A 24,168-nucleotide genomic window follows, 5' to 3' on the forward strand; every position below is an offset into this window, starting at 1 on the left:
CTGAGAAACAATCGGAAATATGCTATCAATCAATCCAGAAGAGAAGGAACGGAAGAAGGTCTCGTCACTGGCGGTTCCAGAGGGCCTACCGCGACCCACGTTCGACGTGGTGTCACCCTGTCACACTTAAGTACAAAACAAGTACGACAGAGAGGCAACATGTCGAATGTGGTTCCCGGTAGGCCCTATCTAACCTACAGAACCTACTGGATTTCTTAACTATGATTGTAATCGGTATTGTGCAGTAAAGACTGTGAGTCGGATATTGTCTGTCAAGCCCTCATCATCCACGATTTAAAGATAGTTATAGTTCATTCATACGACGACCGGTCTGGCCTAGTGGGTAGTGACCCTGCCTATGAAGCCGATGGTCCCGGGTTCAAATCCTGGTAAGGGCATTTATTCGTGTGATGAGCATGGATATTTGTTCCTGAGTCATGGGTGTTTTCTATGTATTTAAGTATTTATAAATATTTACATATTATATATATCGTTGTCTAAGTACCCTCAACACAAGCCTTATTGAGCTTACTGTGGGGAACTGAGTCAATTTGTGTAATAATGTCCTATAATATTTATTTATTTATTATTAATATTTATTTATTCATATATGACAACTATATGACTATAGTGTACAATTCATTCATGTACAATGTACATTAAAGAGCAACATACGGATAGCAAGTTCGTTGACTCTGACGTAAGTAGTATGTACCTAAATATTTTATTTTGTACATTTTTTTCGAATATGATTGTTTTGCAAAATTAACAGACATTATTTAACCAACGAAAAAAGAACGAAACATGCATTCTCCAGGACACAACAAGATTATTAAGTACTAAATTTAACAAAAATAAACCAACTGTTGCCCTTGACTTTACAACCAAAGTCATCGAGGTCAATTGCATACTACAACTTAATAATTATTCACCAAGCTCACCGATTTGATACCGGCCAGCTTAAGTGTAAGGCCTGAGTGGACGCTCGAAGCGGAGCGTTCAGCGGGGCGTGCAGCGTGGCGTTGGACTCACAAGTGATTTGAGCAGCGTGCACTAAGGCCGCTCCTATATGTTTGCATTTGTTTAACATGCACGCCGCACGCCCTGCCCCGCTGCACGCCCAACTCAAGCGTCCACTCAGGCCTTACACTTAAGGCCGCTCCTGTACGTTTTCCCAAGTTAAGCGTCCACTCAGGCCTTACAGTAGGAACAAAGCACAATAAGATACAACGGGTCAAAATATGGCCCGTAGGCAAAGTGAGAATCGTTACCAATCGAGACATCAATTGAACACAAAAATTGTAATTGCTTACCTATCGGGATGACAGATCCGACGATAACTCACGCCATGATATCCAAACATGATTTTAAATTTACTTTGATAGGTCCCCAGACCACCTAATACTACAAGATGGACAGTGTATGAACATGGATTGTTATAGTAAACCTAAAAACTGTGTTGGATGCAACTTTGTAGTGCTCGCGGCGGGCGTAGCATTTTATAATTTTTTTTTTGTTTGACATGTAGCCAACAGCCATTTTCTATCACCGCACTGCTCGCCGTCTGCAGAGTGTTCATCCTACCACCCTAGAACCTAAATGATCGCGTACTGTGCGGTTTGAGAGGAATTTACTCCCGCGGACGCTCCGGCAGCGGAATGAGCTCTATGAGAATCAGGGTCTACAGTATGGGGTTCTTCAAAAAAAGAGTGTACAGGTTTTTAAAGGGTCGGCATCGCGCATGTAACACCTCTGTAGTTGGCTGCGATGACTGCTAACCATCAGGCGGGCCGTATGCTTGTTTGCCATCGTCGTGTTATTAAAAAAGGTACAATTTAGGTGCAAAATTAGGTGTGTTTTTTTTTATACTACGTCGGTGGCAAACAAGCATACGGCCCGCCTGGTGGTAAGCAGTCTCCGTAGCCTATGTACGCATGCAACTCCAGAGGAGTTACATGCGCGTTGCTGACCCTAAACCCGCCCCCCCTCGTTGAGCTCTGGCAACCTTACTCACCGGCAGGAACACAACACTATGAGTAGGGTGTAGTGTTATTTGGCTGCTGTTTTCTGTAAGGTGGAGGTACTTCCCCAGTTGGGCTCTGCTCTAGATCTGGAATGACATCCACTGGCTGTGCCCTACCACACAAAGCGAGATGACATTCACAATGCCCATACCTCTCTTTTGGACGTAGTTTAAGGACGTACCCGGGTCCAACCGGTACCGGGTTGTACACCTCATGTATATACATATATTATGACTACAAATGTGTGCAGTCGAGTTCACAAATGTTTTGTGAATAGAGTACAGCGTGTGTCGCTTACGGCAGAAGTATAATTTTCTGCATTTGGTCGTAACTGCATGTTGAGATGACGTAAAGGCCAGAGGTAAGTGTAGTCAAAGTTCAACCCAGGTAATGCAATCCGATCTACCTATTTGGAGCCAATAATTAAGCTATATAAATATATGCATTAATTTATTGACTTGATAGCTTCTCATTGTAAGTGACGACTGTGGTTAGGAAAAAAATGTGATGAAAATGAAAAATGATTTATTTAGGTATCAAAATTGCAGCTTATTACACGGTAGAAGAGTATTATATTTTTAAGAGCATTCTATTGTTAGATAGCCTAGGAATAGAATCCTGAGCCCTAAACTGGTAAACCTGTCTTATAGGGATCAGGGAACCACCGCTATTTCTAGAAATGCAGCAAAGGTTAGTTGGGTACACAAATCTAAAAATTGGATAATCATTTCGCTTAATTTTATATGTATACAATATTAGCTATTGTTTGTGACATTTTTTATAGTTTAGCAAGTATCAACTGAACTTGATAAAAACTTATTTATTCCTTTAAAGCTACCTAATTTGATCGTATTTTTCAGGGTATACAGATAATGATATCATATTTTATAGTTTGTAATAAAAAAGGAGGTAAATAGCTTCTTGGTGTAGACTCAAAGGATGCATGCGAAATTGGAGGTGAAATATCAGTTTACCATAGGTAAATGACTCCAAGATTGTCCTCTGGGCTACGGCCCTTCATTTTGTGGTTGAAGTCTTAGCTTTGGACTGTTTGGAAAAGAAGAGAATTATGTAATTATCTATTGCAATTTTTTGGACAGACACAGCTCATAATCAAAGCAGACGTAGTCTAGGTAGCAACGTGTCTATGTAGATACACTCAGCATCAATTGTTATGTTTGACCATAGCTGAGGGGTGAATATGCGGGTCACACTGAACAACTTTTACTATGGGTTGACAAGTGCTGTTCGATAGAAAACATTGACATATGATTCACGAAAATGTATGTGACGATAGATTTTTTTTCGTGATTTCTGAGTTGGCCGCATAGTAAAAGTTGTGCAGTAACCTATATATCGTCGCAAGAAAGCAATAATGCTGTAACCCATCTCAAAGGCCGGCAACGCACTTACAACCCCTCTGGTGTTGCAGGTGTCCATGGGCGGCGGTAATCGCTTACCATCAGGTGATCCGACTGCTCGTTTGCCTCCTCTACCATAAAAAAAAAAAAACCCGCACATACCCGTAATTTTTTTGATGTCACATATTCTTGCTACTTATTTTTTTTTTCTGCGTTGATAGGTCTATGGCTCTGAGTACTTTTTAACATTTAAATTACAGATGAAAACTAAAACGTAACCCACAAAAAAACCGGTTTTTCATCGGCATGTGACTTATTATGTTATTATATTATCCACCCCTCAGCGTATGGTCAAACATAACAATTTCACCCTGTATTGTTAACAAAGATGTGTTACGGTATATTCGGTTTTTTTGACCGTCTCTATCCATTTGACGCCGCATTTACAGACAAACAGACTTTATTAGTAACCATAAACATTACATTATAAACCATTTATGCACTCCAATTTAGTTCCAATACCGATGCCTGATAAAGAAAGCGATATTAATCATTACAAATCACGGAATGAAAGTTTTTAATATGCATTTTAAACTCGACGCGGAACTTGCTCATCGGAACAATGATATAACAAGCAAAAGAAACCTTACGTCGACGTTTTAAGACTTATATTTAGAAAATAGATTCTTGTTACTTGTGTTTTAATGTGTTTTGGTTGAGGAAGCTTCAATTGAAATTCTGTGTTCCGTCTTTGACGGTGAAAAGGAATTGGGGCGTGATGATGGTGACAATTAAAATTGATGCCAAGCGGTTTCTCACAATTTTACAGATTTAGTTCAACAGATGCTCAAGAAACAAACAAAAGATAGAGATTCCGTATCGATAAAAGAGTGATATATATTTTTAGTTGATCGCTGGATGTTCACAGTGCCGGCGAGGACTCACTTTACTCGCAGCGATACAAGCTATCCATGATAAAATCGCTCAGCGGTACTCGCTAAACGTTGCTCGTTTGGCGGTCGGAACTTACGCTGAGAGACCAACTAGCGACCATTCTACAGTACAGCGTAAATTTGAGTGCACGTATTTGTTATGTTTTTAAAACAATCATTTGAACTATCATTGTTTTCTAGCTCGGACAACGATGACGATGTATTTTATAAAATCATCTGTGTAGCCGCCATGACAAGAGAAGAAAAGAAATGGGACAGTTGACCTGATTTGAATTTGAAAAATAAATAGCACTGAAGTTTTGTTTTGTTCGCTTTGCAATGGTTTGCGGTCCGAACTCCATCCAAAAGTTTTTTTGTTCCAAGTTGGGTTGATCCCCCGCCTGAGCAAGTAATCGCCCGTCGCATTCGAACACTCATTTTATAGCTGAGCTACAAAACTATCAGAACTACACTCGCTTCTCGCTGCTCGCCAACTCGTTTCTAGTTTCTAGCTCTAATCGCTTCTCGCTCATCGTCGGTGGTGAGACCAGTGCCTTAAAAAGCGACATTTATTTATTTTATCACATGGATAAATTCATCGATAATACGCCTGCTGCCTTATATTAAACATTAATTAACATAGGGATGCATCAAACAAATACATATGTAGTTCTTAAGAACTTACATTCGTATATATTTTAATAGTTTCCGTAGTATATTGATGCCGCCTGCAAGCAGGCAAAAATCGAGTAAAGATTCAAGAAATAAAAATAATCATTGCTTTTATTTAAATAATAGATATATATGGTGCTAACAAATTAGCTACCGATATTTTTCCAGCTGATAGTACTCGGTTACTGTAGTATATTTAAGTATGAAACATTATAGTTCTTTTGGAGAAAATTGGAAATAAATTTGCTACGTAAAAACACCCTGTTAATGAGACCTCATTGAACAGATTGTAAAACCTCTTTTACATAACACTTAATTGGCCAATTCTCGTTGATAAATCAAATGACACGTTGACAATGACATTTAAGAGCAATAATTGTGGCTTAAGACAAATAATCGTGGCTTAAGACAAATAATCGTGGCTTAAGACAAATAATTGTGGCTTAAGACAAATAATCGTGACTTAAGACAAATAATTGTGGCTTAAGACAAATAATTGGTCGGTTGTCAATAAGCCGCTATTTCCAAAAAGTTTCAAACTTAAATCAACCTAATCGACAACCGACAAAAAAAATGGTACCTTTTAGTTGAAAACGGGAGTAAAAAATGGTACCTTTTAGTTGGAGACTGGTAGATCAAAGCAAAGGATGAAAGATTTTAAACTAAAAATTGATGACAAAATCGTAGATTCCAGTTTAGATGTAGCAACAGAATTTGAAACATTCTTCACCGAGGTACCAGCTTCCACAACTAAGAACTTAAATTCATCACCCTCGTCTGCCGTTACACTGTTAGAAGAGAATGTCCCAGAATGTACTAGAAACCTTAATTTTGAACATGTGAGTGCCTCAGATATATTAAAGGCGTTTAAATCAATTAATGTAAAAAAAACTAGTGACCTTTGGGGAGTCTCCGTTCATACTGTCAAATCCTTAATAGAAGTTGTAGCGCCTGACCTGGTAGTTATATTTAATAACAGTGTTGACTGCGGTGAGTTTCCTGATCTAATGAAACATAGTAAAGTCACTCCTTTATTTAAATCAGGTAGCACATCCGACCCCACTAACTTTAGACCGATATCAGTGTTACCAACATTCAGCAAAATTTTTGAAAAAATAGTTTTGAGTCAGTTATTGAAACATTTTAACATTAATAATCTAATGCACAACAAACAATTTGGTTTTACACGGGGTCGCTCAACAACCGACGCTGGTGTTGAGCTAATTAAACAGATCTTCGATGCCTGGGAGGAGTCACAGGATGCTTTAGGTATCTTCTGTGACTTATCTAAGGCCTTCGATTGCGTCTGTCATGAAACATTGATCAGGAAACTGCACTATTATGGAGTAAGAGGCTCGGCACTGAATTTAATAAAGTCTTACTTACACGGTAGAATACAAAGGGTTGATGTGAGTGGACAGCGATCACCGGGGTCATTGGTCTCTATGGGTGTACCGCAGGGATCAATATTGGGGCCGTTCCTGTTCCTTATCTACATTAATGACCTGCCTTACCTTGTAAAGACCCACCATGACATAGTATTGTTTGCAGACGATACCTCACTTATTTTCAAAGTCAAACGACAGCAACAAGCTTGCAGTGATGTAAACAATGCTATTTCTAAAGTAGTAAATTGGTTTAATGTTAATAATTTATTGTTAAATGAGAAAAAGACTAAGTGCATTAAGTTTGTTACAAGTCACATAAGGAATGAGCAAACAGGTGTCATTGTCAAGGATGAGGAATTGGAACTAGTAGATAGCACAGTTTTTCTTGGTATAACTTTAGATTCTAAACTACAATGGGGTCCCCATATTGCTAATCTCTCGAATAGACTGAGTTCTGCAGCTTTTGCAGTGAGCAAGATCCGTCAGTTAACAGACGTGAAAACAGCTCGATTAGTTTACTTTAGTTACTTTCATAGCATTATGTCATATGGTATTTTACTATGGGGTAGTGCTTCAGGGATAAATACCATTTTTGTTCTGCAGAAGAGGGCTATTCGTGCAATATATAAAATGTACCATAGAGACACACTTAGAGATAAGTTTAAGGACATTAACATAATGACAGTGCACTGTCAATATATTTATGAGAATATTCTGTATGTACATAAAAACATTGCCAGTTTTAAGAAAAACTGTGAAATACATTATATTAATACTAGAAATAAGCATAAGCTCGCAGTGCCCTTCACTAGGCTCCATAAAATTAAGAAATCATTCATGGGTAATTGTGTAAGATTTTACAATAAACTTCCTAATATTATAACTGAATTGTCTGTTAGTAAATTTAAAAATTATGTAAAACGTAAGCTTATCTCTAAAGCCTATTATAGCACACAAGACTACATGAATGATGAAACACCGTGGGATTAAGTGTGATTGTAAAGAATGAATTATTTATTGTTATGTTATTAATGATGAAATTGATAATTCAATGTATATATATACCGTATTTTTTGACATTTAGATTTTATTCTAGAAAGGTTCTAGACTAGTATTTTTATACAATTTTGATGTTTGACGATCTTTTTGTGAAATTCTTATTATTAAGTTTACCATATCTATAATAGTTCAATGTTTTTTTTAGAACAATAATAACTGCATCAATAAATTGCTCTGATATTTAGATTAAGATGATATTTGTAAAATTTGACGATTTAAAAGTGCTTGTTGCTAGGCCTATTTGAATAAAGAATATTTTGACTTGACTTGACTAACGTCACAATTGTCGACATAACAGAAAGTGTTAAAAATCTTGTCAGTTACATGCACATGATGACTATTTTTTGATATAATTATTATTTATTTATTTTCTTCAGTTCAGTAACGAAAACAAAAAAAGATAATAAAAGTTTTCTCAATTTCTATTTGAAGTTAATTGTTTTAGTGTAAAGTAGCATGTCTTAAAATATCGGTAGCTAATTTGTTAGTAACTACCTCATATAAAAAATAAATAAACTTTTATTCACGTTTCATGCCTTATAAATATTTACAATATACTTCTGCCAAACCACAGCGTGGTTTGTTGGCAGACGAAGCTCCTATAATATGTAAGCTAGGTAGTCTACAATCTAGGTGTATACACAGGTACTACAGTCCTCCTCTTTGCATCGGTTTCATCACTGAGGGTCGTGGCCACTTCTATGGAACAGCTTCTCTTTGACAATTTGCCGCCACCTCTTTCTGTCTGTCGCTGAATGCAGGGCACCGTGGAGCGTCACATCAAGTGCTGAGCGAATTTGGTCTGTCCACCTCATTGGGCTCCTGCGTCTCGGCTTATCGCCTTCGATTTTACCAGTGATCACCAGCTTTTCCAGGTTATCACTGTCTTTCCTGGCAATGTGGCCAAAATACAAAAGCACTTTGCGTAAGGAGATGGTAGACAGCCTGGTTGTGATGTTCAGTTCATCTCATCAATCATCGTCTCCTAGCCGTTTTCGGCCACAGCAACTGCTTTCTACCGCTGAAAGTGTCGCTGGTGCGGTCTCAGGTGACTGACATAGCCAATCTTAGCAGCGAATGTGCGGCCACAGGTCAGCACCCCTCCGACGTAATTATATGTTATGTCCATAGGTGGTCTGGCCTTTAGCTCATCACGCTTATCGTCAAGTTCTGTGCGTCGCCTGGCTTCGAATTCACGCACCTGCGTCTGCACAATATGCCTCCATTGTGGACGGTCACCAGCTAGACTCTCCCATGTCGTTGGCTCTATATGAGCTCTCTTCATATGCCGCTTCAACACATCTTTGAACCGCAGAAACTGGCCGCCTCCTCCTCAGTTCATCTAGTAATTGTACAAATAATGAACTAAATTAATATCTTAAATCTATAATAGGCCCTTGAGACATTATACCAGGGATGCTGACAGCATTTCCTCTTTGTATTGTAACGTTGTGCGAGGAAGCCGCCAGCTCTTCAGTCACCAGTTACGACAAAAAAAAAAACAATTTGAATAATAAGCTTACGATATAAATACACAGAAAATACCTATTATGTGAACTGTCAAAACAAAATTTAAATTCCTAACACCTTTTCCCAGACAAAAAATGAAAGACATGTTAATCGGCACCCGCCAGGAAGTCAAATAATGGCATTGTTGAGTATTGTATGTCTGTTCTATTCAAATGTCACTGTCAATAACCTGGTCATGTTCACGTTGCTTAGCGAGTCGAATGATCTGGCAACACAGTGTAGCTTGAGGGCTTCGGAAACAATGCTCGAAATTCGTATGAGGGAAATGTCAAAAATATGCATCAGAATTGCAAAAGTTCCGAAAATAAAAATATCCGTAAGTATAAGACTACGGAAAAACTAGAAATTTCGTCCTTTCATTTAGTTATTACTAAACCAGCTATGACGACCAGTTTGGCCTAGTGGATAATGACCCTGCCTACGAAGCCGATGGTCCCGGGTTCAAATCCTAGTAAGGGCATTTATTCCGTGTGATGAGCATGGATATTTGTTCCTGAGTCATGGGTGTTTTCTATGTATTTTAGTATGTTTAGATTTTATTCTACGACTTTGTCGGCTTTATTGATTTATATATCCATGCCAAATTTCAGCTTTCTAGCACTAACGATAACGACCACGGGGCAAAGCCTCGGATAGACAGACAGACAGACAGACGGACATAGCGAAACTATAAGGGTTCCTAGTTGACTACGGAACCCTAAAAAACTAGTTTTTCATTGTGTCAATAAAATACTAAAAAGACTGCAGAATGCAAAATATTTAGAAGTTGAAAAACATTTTGTTCTTGTATGGACGACCAGGTGCTATACTATACTTCCCTCTTAACCTCCTGAGACTCAGAACCAATAATTCGTTTTTTGAATTTGGAACCCTTAGTTATATAATAAAAGTTCAAAATAGATTTTGGAATATGTACAAAAATTTGTACTCAGGGTCTTAGGAGGTTAAAGTTCGAATCAGGCCGTTCGTTTTAGCGTTTGCAACACCACCATACACCGAGGTGCCAAGTGCCAATTTACATAAAATCTTCTCGTTTATTAGCAGACAAAGTTTGTTCACCGCCTAATGCAAATATGTTTATATTTATGCAGATTAGAGTTCATTAGACGGATGAGATGCGCATACGGTTTTCATTTTACATGTTTATAAATATTCTTCTGCCCGCGACTTCGTCTCCGTGGAATGATAGGTTAATTGGATGAGATCCCTCTTAAAGATAAGTTCGCCTTTGTATTCTACATTTACGTTCTCATTAATTCTTTTTTAGCGTACAATAAAGTGTTTACTTACATAATGATGATGATGATGATGATAAACTAGATCACAACCAAGGGATGAAATGATGAGGGGTGAAAGGCATCATTTTATTTCGAATACAAGGAAAGACTCGGACCTGGGTACGTCCTTAAACTACATCCAAAAGAGAGGTATGGGCAATGTGAATGTCATCTCGCCTTGTGTGGTAGGGCACAGCACAGCGGATGTCATTCCAGATCTAGAACAGAGCCCAGCTGGGGAAGTACACCTCCACCTTACAGAAAACCACAGCCAAATAACACTAGACCCTACTCATAGTCTTTAAAAGACACTGCACCTGCTTAATCTTTCTGGTTTAACCCATTGGTTGACTGGTAGAGAATGCCTTAAGGCATTAAGTCCGCCATTTGTACCTTCATGTATTGTGCAATAAGGATTAAATAAATAAGTAAAAATAAAAAATAGTGTTGTGTTCCTGCCGGTGAGTAAGTTTGCCAGAGCTCATCGAGGGGGGGGAGGGTTTAGGGTCGGCAACGCGCATGTAACTCCTCTGGAGTTGCAGGCGTACCTAAGCTACGGAGACTGCTTACCATCAGGCAGGCCATATGTTTGTTTGCCACCGACGTAGTACTAAAAAAAAAACAAAAACAAGTTTTTTAAGTATATTTTTTTTGTAGCATTCCTCGAGGATACTTTCATTTAACTATTTAGGTAAAAGTATAAATATTTATGAAACGAAACACTAATTTTAATTATTAGAAATCAAATTAGGGTGAAATACTAGTTTGTTAATCAAGGGATGAAAGGCACACATTTCTGCCGAGGTAGTTTGACGGTCGAACGCAGTGAGAGCGCCAATAAACAAAATATTTAATAGGTAAAGAACGTTCTGATCATACTGAATACATATTATAATTTTCTCGACACTGTTAATTCAACTATACTGCCTAGGTAATAAGAGTTACCAGTAAGCAAAGGTACCAAAAGCGGAATGGTTAATTGTCTGGAACACATCTTAAATAAATCTGCTCTTAAACTACCATTTCAAACCAATTAAGGCATACGCAATATTGCAAAGTAACGCGAATGTAAATCAGTCGTTGAGCGTTGAAATATGCCATTACTATCACTCGTAAGAGATGATCTTGACGGCCATTATAAATGACATATGCTCTGTTTACGCTCCAGATGACAGTTAATGCTTAATGGAGATAGACATATGGCTATAAACACGAGTAGATCACGCACTTTTGCAGCGGAGCGCACTGAAAGAAATGTTTGAGTAACAGCAAAGAGAATTTGCAATAGAGGTGTTATCAAAGAAAACTTTGTAGTCACGTAAATTTACTGCCATATTTCGACACATGAATAAATTTTTTAGAACGCCATTCGATTTTGATCCTTATTCTTTCACTGACATGTGTTTAATTTGTTAAATATCAAAAAGTGGCGCCGGAACAATGAAAACATCGTAAGGAAACCGGACTAATCCTAATCAGGTCTAGTTTATTGTCTGGGTTGGAAGATCAGATGGCAGTCGCTTTCTTAAAAATTAGTGCCTACGCCAATTTTTGGGATTAGTTACCAAGCGGACCCAACGCTTCCATGAGCCGTAGCAAAAAACCAGGAACACAAGGAAGACGATTATTACTTTTTTAGACATATATGGCGTTATTCATAAACGCGTTACTGGCCTGAATTCGCTATGAATCGTTTGTCTTTATCTGTCATTTTGACTTATGTATTTGTCAGAAAGGGAGAAAACATAATTTAACTAAATCAGGCCCGTAAAGTTTTATGAATAAGGGGGTTAGACATTTAAGGACTAAATAAAAAAGACAATACCACTAAAGACACTAAAGAAGTTTACTATGTTTATGACAAGTTGCGACACATGCGAAGTCTATATATACATTCGAGTATATCTTTACATTATATGCAAAATAATGGGGCTATCAAAGTGGTAATTGATTTTCAGCGCTCACTAACTAAGATTGACAGTAGAATATAATTATCATTAAAAATGATGTTACTGAAAACAGATCAATTTCATTAATGGATATTAAATCACATTTACACGCAGCGTGTCATATCAAGATGAAAGGAGGACCCTATTCTGATTTTACAGCTTGTAACGGTTTTGATATTAGTTATATGTCCTTGAAGATAGCTAGCACGTTGATTGGTGGAAACAGCCAATTTTTTTCGCGATTTCGGGGTTGGTCCCGTAGTTAAAGATGATTGCCATCGATGAATGAATTAGAAAAATTGGTCCCTGATCACCGATTAAGTTTCATCGTGTATAATTATTAAACTGTTATTAAAGTGTTATTTGTAATTATAGCCTTTAGACATAAGATGCTACAAATTGTTTGTTTTTGTTTACCAATATGCAATAGTTTGTGCCAATAGGAAATACATATTCATATCATAATTAGAATAAGTAAACTGAATTGGACTGTGTATTAGTGATGGGTAGGACATCAATTTAAAATGAGTTTGTATGAGTACCTCATTCTCTAAAATGAGGTTTTACAATGTCTTACTTCAAATGAGGAGAGGTACTAGCAGTTTTGCAGCATCGACTATTCCATCAACTCCAACGGCAGCAAACCATATTTAATGTAAATACATATTTAGGCATTGCTAAACTTCCTTTTAAATATTTAATTGGAGTGCAATTCTGGAGGTTTAAAACAGAACTTTAACAACAGAAGACATACATTTAAGAATCAAACTAAGGAGTTAAAGTACATACATCCTATTGCAACTTAATTTGATGCTTTTATGAAACTTGTTCTAAATTAGCAGTTTATTATTTTTATTGTTAGATTGTTCAGTACCAATCCTTGGTACTTGATATCATTTTAAGTTTAACATTCATATATTGAAATAAATACTAACCATAAACTACCAAACAAACAATTAACAAACTAAGGAGAACAAATCCAATATTTTTTGTACCATTATTATATAGAAATTACTAACTTACCACCTCATAATTTATCAGTAATAATATCATTGTAATATGATAACAAACGAAAGCATCAATAACGTTCGCGCGGTAATGCCACCGGCGTGTAATATACACTTGATTTTTGTATGCAAAAGACACAAAGAAAGACCCACAGGTATATTTTATCGCGAAAACAATGTTAATATATTGTTATTTTGGCATAATTATAAGAATGGTCACTGATCACTATTTATAAAACACAACTAAAGATTATGAACAACTTTCTAGAGTTTCTCGTACTATAAATATGTCAAAATCATAAATGATCGAAATACTATACGAAGCACGTTAACAAAAAGTTTTACAAATTCAAATCGTTAAAATGTACATGTTTATTTCACCTATACAAATTATATTTACTTTTTTATTAATAAACTAATGTAAAATATCATATTTTGTGTACGCCACTATATTATATTTCAATAATTTAAATAATATTTTGGTCTCTTAAACGATAACTGTTTCTAAGCAAGCTTCGTAAATGCCCAGTGAGACTTGGTTGGCATTTCAATCGCTTATCAAGTAACCATTTCAAAGTCCAGTCTAATTGATTCAGATTATACATGACAACAGCAATATGAGTACTTGAGGTCAGGTAATACTGGTATGTGCGTTAGTACAATAATAGCTAACAAATATGGAGGCCTACCGCGAACCACGAAGTTTTGCTTTGCTGTCGCACTTACATATGAAATTACAAGTACGACAGAGAGAAAAAACTTTCTTCGGTAGGTTCTTTGATGACTTCGATTTTTCGCTTTTGACAAGTAACTTAGCAATGCTAGGATCAAAATGGCGTAATATGTATGTAAGCTTGCGGACGCTTACGCTTGTTTTCTTTCGTGTTTCATTTTTAACGTATTTTCGATGAGGTGTTATTGAAGCACGGCGCGTGTCTGTCTCACTCCCTCTTTCGGTAAATCTAATTCATTGTTTCATTTTGAAAGGATTTTTGAGGGGATGTCACAGTGAGGCGAGTGAATGGTACAAACACAACAAATTTCTCGGTGGACCTTTTGTCGTTGCAATAAGGTTTGTAGTTGGGCAGTTGATAGTGTGAGCGATGAATACGATGACGTCAATGACTCATTTCTTCATTTGAATGTCGGCGAGCACCGAGCGCCTCGCGACTCTCTTGCGAGTTGTGAGGAACGCGAGTGAGTTTGACAGGCTGAGTTTTTTTTAAAAATTTGAAGTGTTTGAATGGTTTGAGTGGTAAGAGCTGTGTGTGATGCGCGCGAGTAAATGAGTAAAATTAATTGAGGAGTGATGTATGACATTTATGCGGTGTGAAGTTCTGCGACAATTTAACAAAATGAGTGGTACAAATGAGGTGCCTCACGAGTGAGCAACTCAACACTACTGTGTATCTCGGTGAGGACTGTCGTGGAGGAAAATGTATGTTTTAGTGTGTAAGTTAGTTTTAATAGAGCCTTATGTACATTTTACTCTATTTGTTCTCCAAATAAATAAAATAAAATAAAACTATTATCAACAAAATGTAAACTTAAACCTGCAAATTAAGCACTGCACTTATTTACGACATAAAAACGGGTAAATGGGGGGTTTCAGAAAAAAAAATACACAATAATATAAAATTTATTAGTCACTTTTATAACGGCTCATACAACATGTACGGTTAACTACGTTACAAAACTGAGAATTAAAAGTGTAACACTTTTTCCTATTGATGAAATCGATAGTGCTCTGAGTAAAAATAACCCAAAGATTGTAAGGTTTAAAAAAAATTACAGGGTACACTTTTGTCTGAATATGTCTAAACATCAATATTAAGTGGCCCACTGATTACCAGTTCGCCGGACGATATCAGCCTGTCAGTTCGCAAAAGCTGACAATCGCTAATAATTGGCAGGCCGATATCGTCTGGCGAATTGGTTCATTATAAAGTCTACTGGCACGCCTAATAAACACATTTCTTGCATAATATACTCGCCAGTCACGGTCGTCACAGTCGTATCAAAACTAGTTTATAACCTCAACAAATTTCTCAATCTTAACCATGCTCCAGATATTAATAAAAAGTAAATAGATATGAATTTTAATTAGTCATAATTTTATTGATTTCGTTGTGCATGTCCAATAACAGTAATAAAAACGAATACAATACAATTTATGTTGGTAATTTTCATAATAGATGTAGATAACGTATGAAACAAGACTCAATTGAGACGTTGAACTTTTTTTGAAATATTTTCTTTTTTTTGTAATAATGGGACAATTTTATTCTTAGAATGTCGCGTTGTAATAAAATTCACATACAACTGTATATCCAGCCATTTATATGTTTTTTTTCACAATAATAACTCTAAGTAATCTATATTTTTTCAATTTTGCAATGAAATACATTAATTTAATTTAGATGTAAGACCACCTATACCTTGGAATAATTTTAATCTTAAACATATAATACGTTTAAAATTAAAATCGTTCCTACATATTTGTACATATGTTTTTTTGCATGCCTGTTGCTCAAATATAGCGACACTACTCATTGTAAGATAATCATCACTACTACCTATATTTGCAAATTAAACATTTTGAATTTGAATTTTGAATTTTTGAATGTTAATGTTACTTCAAATTAGGTCTGTACTACGTATCCGGTGAGATGAGTGAAGATAATATGTAAAGGAGTTTCATACAGCCTTACACACCTAGGCTTGTAAGGGAACCTTCTTTTGCTTTTAAACGTCAAATTGTGACACAACACAACGTCTTGGCATTTAATCATCAAATAGTACACAAATCAATTGGATGTAAAAGCCAAACTGCGTTTTATCGTAATAATGTAATGGGAATGGCAATCACACTGTATAATAAGTTACCGTCTTGTATAGCTGGTCTTCCAATAAATCAGTTCCAAAAATCACTCCATAAATATAATAATAATAATTCAGCCTATATACGTCCCACTGCTGGGCACAGGCTTCCTCTCATGCGCGAGAGGGCTCGGGCTATAGTCCCCATGCTAGCCCAATGCGGATTGGGGACTTGACATACACCTTTGAATTTCTTCGCAGATGTATGCAGGTTTCCTCACGATGTTTTCCTTCACCGAAAAGCTAGTGGTAAATATCAAATGATATTTCGTACATAAGTTCCGAAAAACTCATTGGTACGAGCCAGGATTTGAACCCACGACCTCCGGATTGAAAGTCGGACGTCATATCCACTCGGCCACCACCGCTTACATATATATAATATTGAAAGCCGCATATCTTAGGTAAGTTAATTAAATGTATGTCACACTTATAAGAATATCTCATTTCACGAAGGCGAATATAAGCGGAACCGCGATCCTAACACCTTATAATAGTCATCAAGATAGCAGACTTCGTGATATGAAAAACTCCATGGTTTTAAAATGTAAATAATAAACCTACTCATAATATTATAGAGTGTAAGAGCGATTACAGCGGCAGTTAAGCCCTAAAAGGCTTTGTTCGCTGGAATTATCTTGAGAATGTATGCATAAATTTTTGTGTTACAAAAAAAAAAGGCTAGGGAAAAAAAAATTACTCAGTATCCGAATTTCTTACATGTAAAGCCAATGAGTGTTAACTGGACATGGACAAAACAATGTGTACTGCAAATAAATACTAGTACCTATTAGTAGTACTAGGTAATGTTATAAACGTAATTAATAAGTATTGCGTTTGTATTGTAAATAGATAATGTATAATAATGTTATCCACTCACATGATTCCGATTTTAACGAAAGGTGCCCTGAATTGCTCTGCCATTTCGCAGATACGACGGCACAGTGTCGTGATATCTTCAAAAATCGATAACTTTGCTTTTGCTTAAGCATTTGGAATAATTCTTTCAGTTTTATAATGATAAAGAAACAAAGAAATTTATTTTCTTACTTTAGCTATTTGCTGTTATAATAAAAATAATTATTAAAAATTCACGAAGTTTACCCAAAGGAATAATTTCCGAGTTATAGTAGAAAACTATTTTTAATAAAAAATCTAAATCGGTAACATATCTTTTTTTTGTATTCAATTTAAAGAAGGCTTAATAAGCTTTTAATTGATACTAAAAACCTTGATAGCTCACCTATAAAATTGCAGAGTAAAACTGATTCAAATTCTGATAAGGAACTTTCGAATTGCTCCACCTGGCGTGTAACTATGTGCTATGTTCGTGATTTTTTTGTGGCTAATTTAGACACTGAAGTACAAAAATATAGTAAAAAACCGTTTAAGACACTAATTACCTTGAAATAAAATACATAATTTATGTAATTATCACAATGATAGTGGCTTTATAACTTAAAATAACAAAAGAGTATTTACATACCTACTAAACTTTGGTGTTTATAAAACGGCCGATCACCAACAACCGAACTAACTTACAACTACACTAACACGTATAATATATACACCATAACATACACTTTACAACAAATTAAGCACAATAAGCAAATAATAACTATTAACACATGAAATTATACTGATTACAAACGTAAATAAACAAACAAACTGACCTGCGCCATGTCAAAAACAAAGATGGCTACCTATTTAGGTCGGAGACACAACAGTCGCGCGGTGCAGATGTTCAACAGAAATAGGAACTTTTAACACATTCACTGCCAGACGAAAAACGGCAAGCTACCCCAGGATCCGGGCAATATAGCAAAGAAATATTAGTAAATAGAAATTATAAGTAAGTAGTAACAAACACCCCAAAACGCGTATGCAACGTCTAGTGTACCATATGCCTTACGATGTACAGAAATGCTTTAAGCAACCAGAGTTGCTGTGTTTGTACTTACAATTTTCCGTCACATGGTTTGTTCGCTAATCCTGGATAATACACAGTGATTTAATGCATTTTATTGTTTATTAATGTAATTTAATAATCGAACTATTTAATGACTATAGGTTGCTCAAGATATATTTGATAATCATAGAAATCTAGGGCATTAAAATAGGAAACACGCCAAAAATCTACAGAGTTATTGGTTTGAAGTGAGATTTTATGGTCATCAATATTAAGTAGGTCTAAAATATAGTTTTAATCTAATAGACCAATAAACGCGGAGTAATTTAATATATAATACTAACAGAAATGTGTAAATTTGAATACTTACGGCATTTTAAAACACGCAGCAACTTTTAACACACGCACTTTTCCGAACAACTTGCAAAGTGACATAGATAAAAAATACTGTGGTTATGTCTATGTGGTTGAAACATTTTTTAAATATTGTCACGTTGGTATTCTGTGTTTTAATAATTGTTTACACCATATCTGTGCAGCCCTTCACAGATAAGAAATAAAAAACCGCATACACTCCGTTCGCAACTCGAGTTGCGACGATCATTTTAGAGGTGCGAAATGTTGAAACCTTAGTTGCTGGAATCATGTGAGTGGTTATAATATTTTAGTTTTATGTAAATATGTAATTGAACTTTTGCATGCCTAAATTAAGGTACAAACATTATTGATACTGAATAACTTTGTAATCCACCAGCTACACATAATGTTTGGCAAAATAAATGATTTACTTTACTTCTTTTTTAAGAATAAAATAAATTGTCAATTTTTATTTATTGTAAATTTGAGAAAATCACTATACAAATCGCGGCCAGAAACAGGGTTGCCAGCCATGTATACCTATTATCTATATCTACTTGGCCTGCAACCCTTCGTTTCCCGGCCTCTATAGTAATGCACTTTTACTTAAAATTTCGCTCCCCCATAATCTCTCTAAGAACCTGCTGCTACCAATTTGATAATAAACCCAAAAATATCGAGTAAAAATCTATGATCCAACATTTTTCTATAGATAAACATAATTGTTAATACAAAAGTAAAAGTCAACAAAAACGATTGGTACACTTAGCACTATTATCAAACAGTTAAATGCTTTTACAGCACACTACTTAATACAACTTTCACTTAATTCCATAAGGCGATTTAGTGACATTACTGTACCCAGATTATTGGGTAATGGTATTTTGTTTTAATAATATCATTGAATTTATACCTATCTCAAAGCATACTAATATTACGTAGGTACCTTTTTAAAATTGTAGGTTACCTTCAACTTTTTCAACATTTCCTACCCATGCCAAACATTGCCAGGCTTGAAAAAACAGTGATTCCCTCTCAAATACAACAGGGACACTTTTCAGAAGAAAAATATTGTGACTAATAACTGGATAATTTCTTTGTTTCTTTATACTACGTCGTTGGCAAATAAGCATGCATGATGATAAGCAGTCTCAGTAGCCCATGGACGCCTGCAACTCCAGAGGAGTTACGAGTGCATGCGCTTTGCCGACCCTAACACTCCGCAGCCTCGTTGAGCTCAACCTTACTCACCGGCAGGAACACAACACTATGAGTAGGGTCAAGTGTTATTTGGCTGCGGTTTTCTGTAAGATGGAGGTACATCCCCAGTTGGGCTCTGCTCTAGATCTGGAATGATATCCGCTGTGCTGTGCCCCACCACACAAAGCGAGATGACATTCACAAATACCTTTCTTTTGGACTTAGTTTAAGGACATACCTGAGTACAAAATAAATTACTATATAATAATTATCTTAATCTAGTATTATTATTTATACATAGGTAGTCATACCAAGTGTAAAACTTCATGTCATTCACGCTCAAACTTCGGTAGTCTGTTAAAGCGGAACAATATTTACTGCCCCAGTGATTGAATGAAGTGGCATGTTTCCGGTTCAGAATGAATGCCGATCAAAGCAAATACACGAACATATGCGCACGCACATATTATATTGTGTAACAATCGATTATCAATCGATCGCGCAAAACGGATCATTTACATAGAAAGAAGTAAAAGAAAAATATTTTATTTGCAAACACATAAGCACAAACAATAAAAGTATTAGGTACTGTAGACTTTCCCAATAGTTATTCCCATATAACCCATGTTATTCTCAATAGTTACCACAAAATCGTTACTAGTGGTAACAGCTCAGATTCTTTTTCTCACCTGTTCGCAGTGGTAACAACTGAGAAAAAGAACTGCAACTATTTACCACCAAAATAAGTTTTTGAGTTTTTTCTCACCTGTTACAAGTGTTATAACAACTTGGTGGTAACATGACTATCAGGTAAGAATAACCCTCTTATAAAACTTCAAAACTTTAGCGCCATTTCAACATTTTGGATTTAAAAAAAACTTATTTAGTGGAGCTTCAGTTATACCTACAACATATTTGAAGAATATAATTATGTTTAAAATTTCAAGACCCTAAATGTTAACAGTTTAAGTCGCACTGTTTTAAATATTTAGTTAGCCATTCTTGAAATATCACTTCTATACTATTTCGTGACTAGTTTTTCGTTCTTTGCGTGACATCTACGTTTCAATTCTATTTTTTTTTTTTACTACGTCGGTGGCAAACAAGCATACGGCCCGCCTGATGGTAATCAGTCTCCGCAGCCTATGTACGCCTCCTGTCTATGTACATGCGCGTTGTCGACCCTAAACCCGCCCAACCTTACTCACCGGCAGGAACACAACACTATGAGTAGGGTCTAGTGTTATTTGGCTGCGGTTTTCTGGTACTTGCCATAGTAAATTAAAATGAATGTTACCCCGGCTATGTGTAAAATATTTACCACATACACTACATGCCACACTCGCAAACAGTTGAGAAGTAGAAAGATTGCATTCGTAATCTATCATAATAAAAAATGTCACAGTATCATTCAATGTCAATACTACAAATACTACAAGAAACTAATTTATCTCCTTAAAATCATATGTCTCAATTGACGACTAAACGAAATTCAATTCAAAACATATTTTAATAAAGTTCAAAATCGCATGGGTTGTACGAAAGATGTGACAGTTTTAAAAAAGTATGCTAAGAAAAAAGCAATAATTGTCGCACGATCTTCATTGGTGCGATTACATTGGTCGGTGCGGTATGAATTGATCTGTATTGCTAGGGACATAAAGTGTAGTACGGCTTGAAGTAAAACAGCCGAACTATTTGCGAACTCTTTGTTACGTCAGTGGCGCGCGCGCCGACCTGGGGCCACTTTCTCGCGCACAGAGACATTGAGTACAGTAGGCGATCTTCAGCTTCAACATTTCAACTTCAACTTCAACATTTATTCAGCAAATAGGCCACAAGGGCACTTTTACACGTCAACATGGAATTTACATACAAGCAAATACAAGCACATCCACAATTAAGTATAAAATACAATTACAAAAAATAACTAAAATAATAATAATAATAAAAAACAGATACAAAAAAAATATCTAAAATTATTTAGAGGTGTAAATATCTCTAAATGTCAGAACTAAATGATTTATCAAATCAATTCAATCGATCAATTTAAAATATAACGACATTGTGAACACTTTATCTTTTTTTATTAGGATTCCTTACCTCAAAAGGAAAAAGCAGAACCCTTATAGGATCCCTTTGTTGTCCGTCTGTCTGTCTGTCAAGACCCTGTACCTCGAGAATGCGTGGAGGAATCGAGTTTAAATTAAAACCGTATACTCAGGTCTGCAGTCCCTTGAAACTGTGAAACAATCCAACATTTAAGTTAACGTAAAAAAAAGTTACGATCATTTTTGCCTCAAAAACGTATATGTCGATACTAAGTAATATCGTCTTATACTACCTAAAGTACAGGGAAAAATCTGAAAACTTTACATTTGTAAAGAATAAATAAGTTAAATTTGTACGAAACCCTCAGAAGGCGAGTCCGACTCGTACTTTTCCGGTTTTTACTGTATTTATACGTCTATGTGAAGATCAGAGAGTTGAAAGATTGACAGGGGCAAAGAGTCGTTGTTCCTCATGTTTACACGCGACACACGCATTGTACGTAGAATTCAAGACTGAGCGATGAATGGCTCAAAACCGATGTGTGTATGGGAGCGTGCTAAATCAACTTGCCATGAAGTCGCACTTTTGTCTTGGCGACCTAACTTCTATCTATTTAAGTATCAATTATATGTTGATGATACTCTCTTTTCCTTACGAGAACAAACTTTACACTTTTTTCGTGTCGTATAATAAAGGGACAGAGAAAATTTACAGGCCATGATTTTTAAAATCGTAGTTGCAATATCAGTCAGTTGCTAAAGCCAATTGAAACCTAGCCGCATTCGAAAGAATTTCTCAGCTGACCTACTGTCTTCCCACTGTGCCAACTCGCGGTTAGGCATCAGTCACACTGCGGTCAAAAACTATTACCCCAGACATCTCTGTCGTATTTGCGGTCCTTACGTGGCTTGATTGACGGGTTGGGGACTTCCTAGTTGTTAGCTTTAGTATTACAACGGTTTATTGCGTGAAGTGCCTTTTTTATCATTATTTATTTGATATTTATTGAGATACAATTTTACAGCATTACAGCTAAGGGGCGCCAATGTGCTGTAAAATTAAGTAATAATAAAGCTATAGGTAATACAATTATACGATAAATATGATGATAATTAATAAGCTACCTATGTTGATTCAAAAAATAAAACTAAAAATACAAAAATTATATAACATAAATAAGACACTACCGCTGCAGGTGCAGCAGCATCCAGTGGTGCTGGAACCGGCAGTCTAACCTCTCGGCCAGCACACGTAGCTGACTGATGGAGCTACCGCGCAACCGCCGCATCAGTGATGGCTCCTCTACACGATGGTCCAGCGTAGGCCAGTCCAAGGAACGCATTTATGCGTTAGAGGGAGCAAGTGATATTGCTATCTCATTCCACCGCATAACTGCGTCCCTTAGACTGGCCTACGCTGGGCCATCGTGTAGAGGAGCCCTGAGGCAGTACGCTTGCGCATTATGGCCTGAAAGCCGTCGGTTCGAGCCTCCGCGAACATACCTGATGCACTTCAGTAGCGTGGCAGACCCAACAGTACGCATTATTGTATTGTACTCTCAAGGTATTGAGAGTACTCTGCGTGTATCTTACCCACAGGCTGCACGTGTAGAAGCACTGGTAATAGGCCTTAAACTATGTAATCTTTTGACTTTGAACACGTCACCTGACTAAGCGGCTCCAGCATCAGCTTTAATATGATGGCCTATGGCCATCATACGCCTATGTATTTATAACTCAGGGCTTTATTTAACTCAACTTTAGGTAATCAATAATGTACTTCGTCATAAATATTACTAAGTTCAATGTTTATTTGTACTTGTGTAATCGCGCCTTATGACAGGTTCACATCGTAAACAATAGAAGTCATCAAAGCTTTATTAGTAAACAGATAAATCGACTTATCCACTAGGTTCCACGCCCATCTGTGAGCTCATTCCACCATGTAACCTCGAGTCTGTCAGGCGAATATTAATTTTAATTATAGGATATTAATTTGATCTGCGGTGGCAGCATGGGTCCATTTTTATCACTTGTCACTATTGATAAAGAGCCACCATCTTAGCCCTAATGGACTAGATATGAATTTCATATAATTAATATTAGACCAGGATCTCTAGAACTGTATCGTATGCATGATTATTAGACCGCAGTTTGACTTCTGATCCTTGTAGTGGTGTTCCTATGGTCCTAGAAACCTGATTTTGCCAGGCTAAAAAGTGGTGCCATTACCCACACCAGCCCCTTGAATATCCTTCTTACAATTATCATACATTTGCCACCGAAAACATCATGCTTAGTTCACAAACCGGATTTAAATGATTATACGTATTAGTGTAATTGCACTACCTAAATAATATTGGTATCAATTTAAAGGACGTTTAATTATCTTTTCAGTGACATATTTTGTGTTTACTAAGCGTGCAATCTGATGAAAAATAATGCGTGCGCACTCATGGCGCATTTGCTAGATTTGGACGCACATTGACAGTTCATGTAATAAAATCTAATTTGAGTCTCTTACCACGGTATATTTGTAATATCTCATCATACATCATCATCATATCAGCCT

General features: G+C 36.4%; 1 protein-coding gene and 1 long non-coding RNA gene across 3 annotated transcripts in view; both read right to left on the reverse strand.

The window, feature by feature from the left end:
- The window catches only part of LOC133525151 (alpha-N-acetylgalactosaminidase), a 126,097-nt gene that overhangs the window by 39,198 nt on the left and 62,731 nt on the right, over positions 1 to 24,168 (reverse strand). The window lies entirely within an intron of this gene.
- Positions 711 to 22,914, reverse strand: LOC133525158 (uncharacterized). The gene is made up of 2 exons (XR_009800523.1): positions 20,745 to 22,914; positions 711 to 2,005 (listed from the first exon to the last, which is right to left on the reverse strand). It is a non-coding gene; the product is annotated as an uncharacterized LOC133525158 (long non-coding RNA).

The sequence above is a fragment of the Cydia pomonella genome, chromosome 14 (assembly GCF_033807575.1).
Source record: "Cydia pomonella isolate Wapato2018A chromosome 14, ilCydPomo1, whole genome shotgun sequence".
Classification (NCBI taxonomy): domain Eukaryota; kingdom Metazoa; phylum Arthropoda; class Insecta; order Lepidoptera; family Tortricidae; genus Cydia; species Cydia pomonella.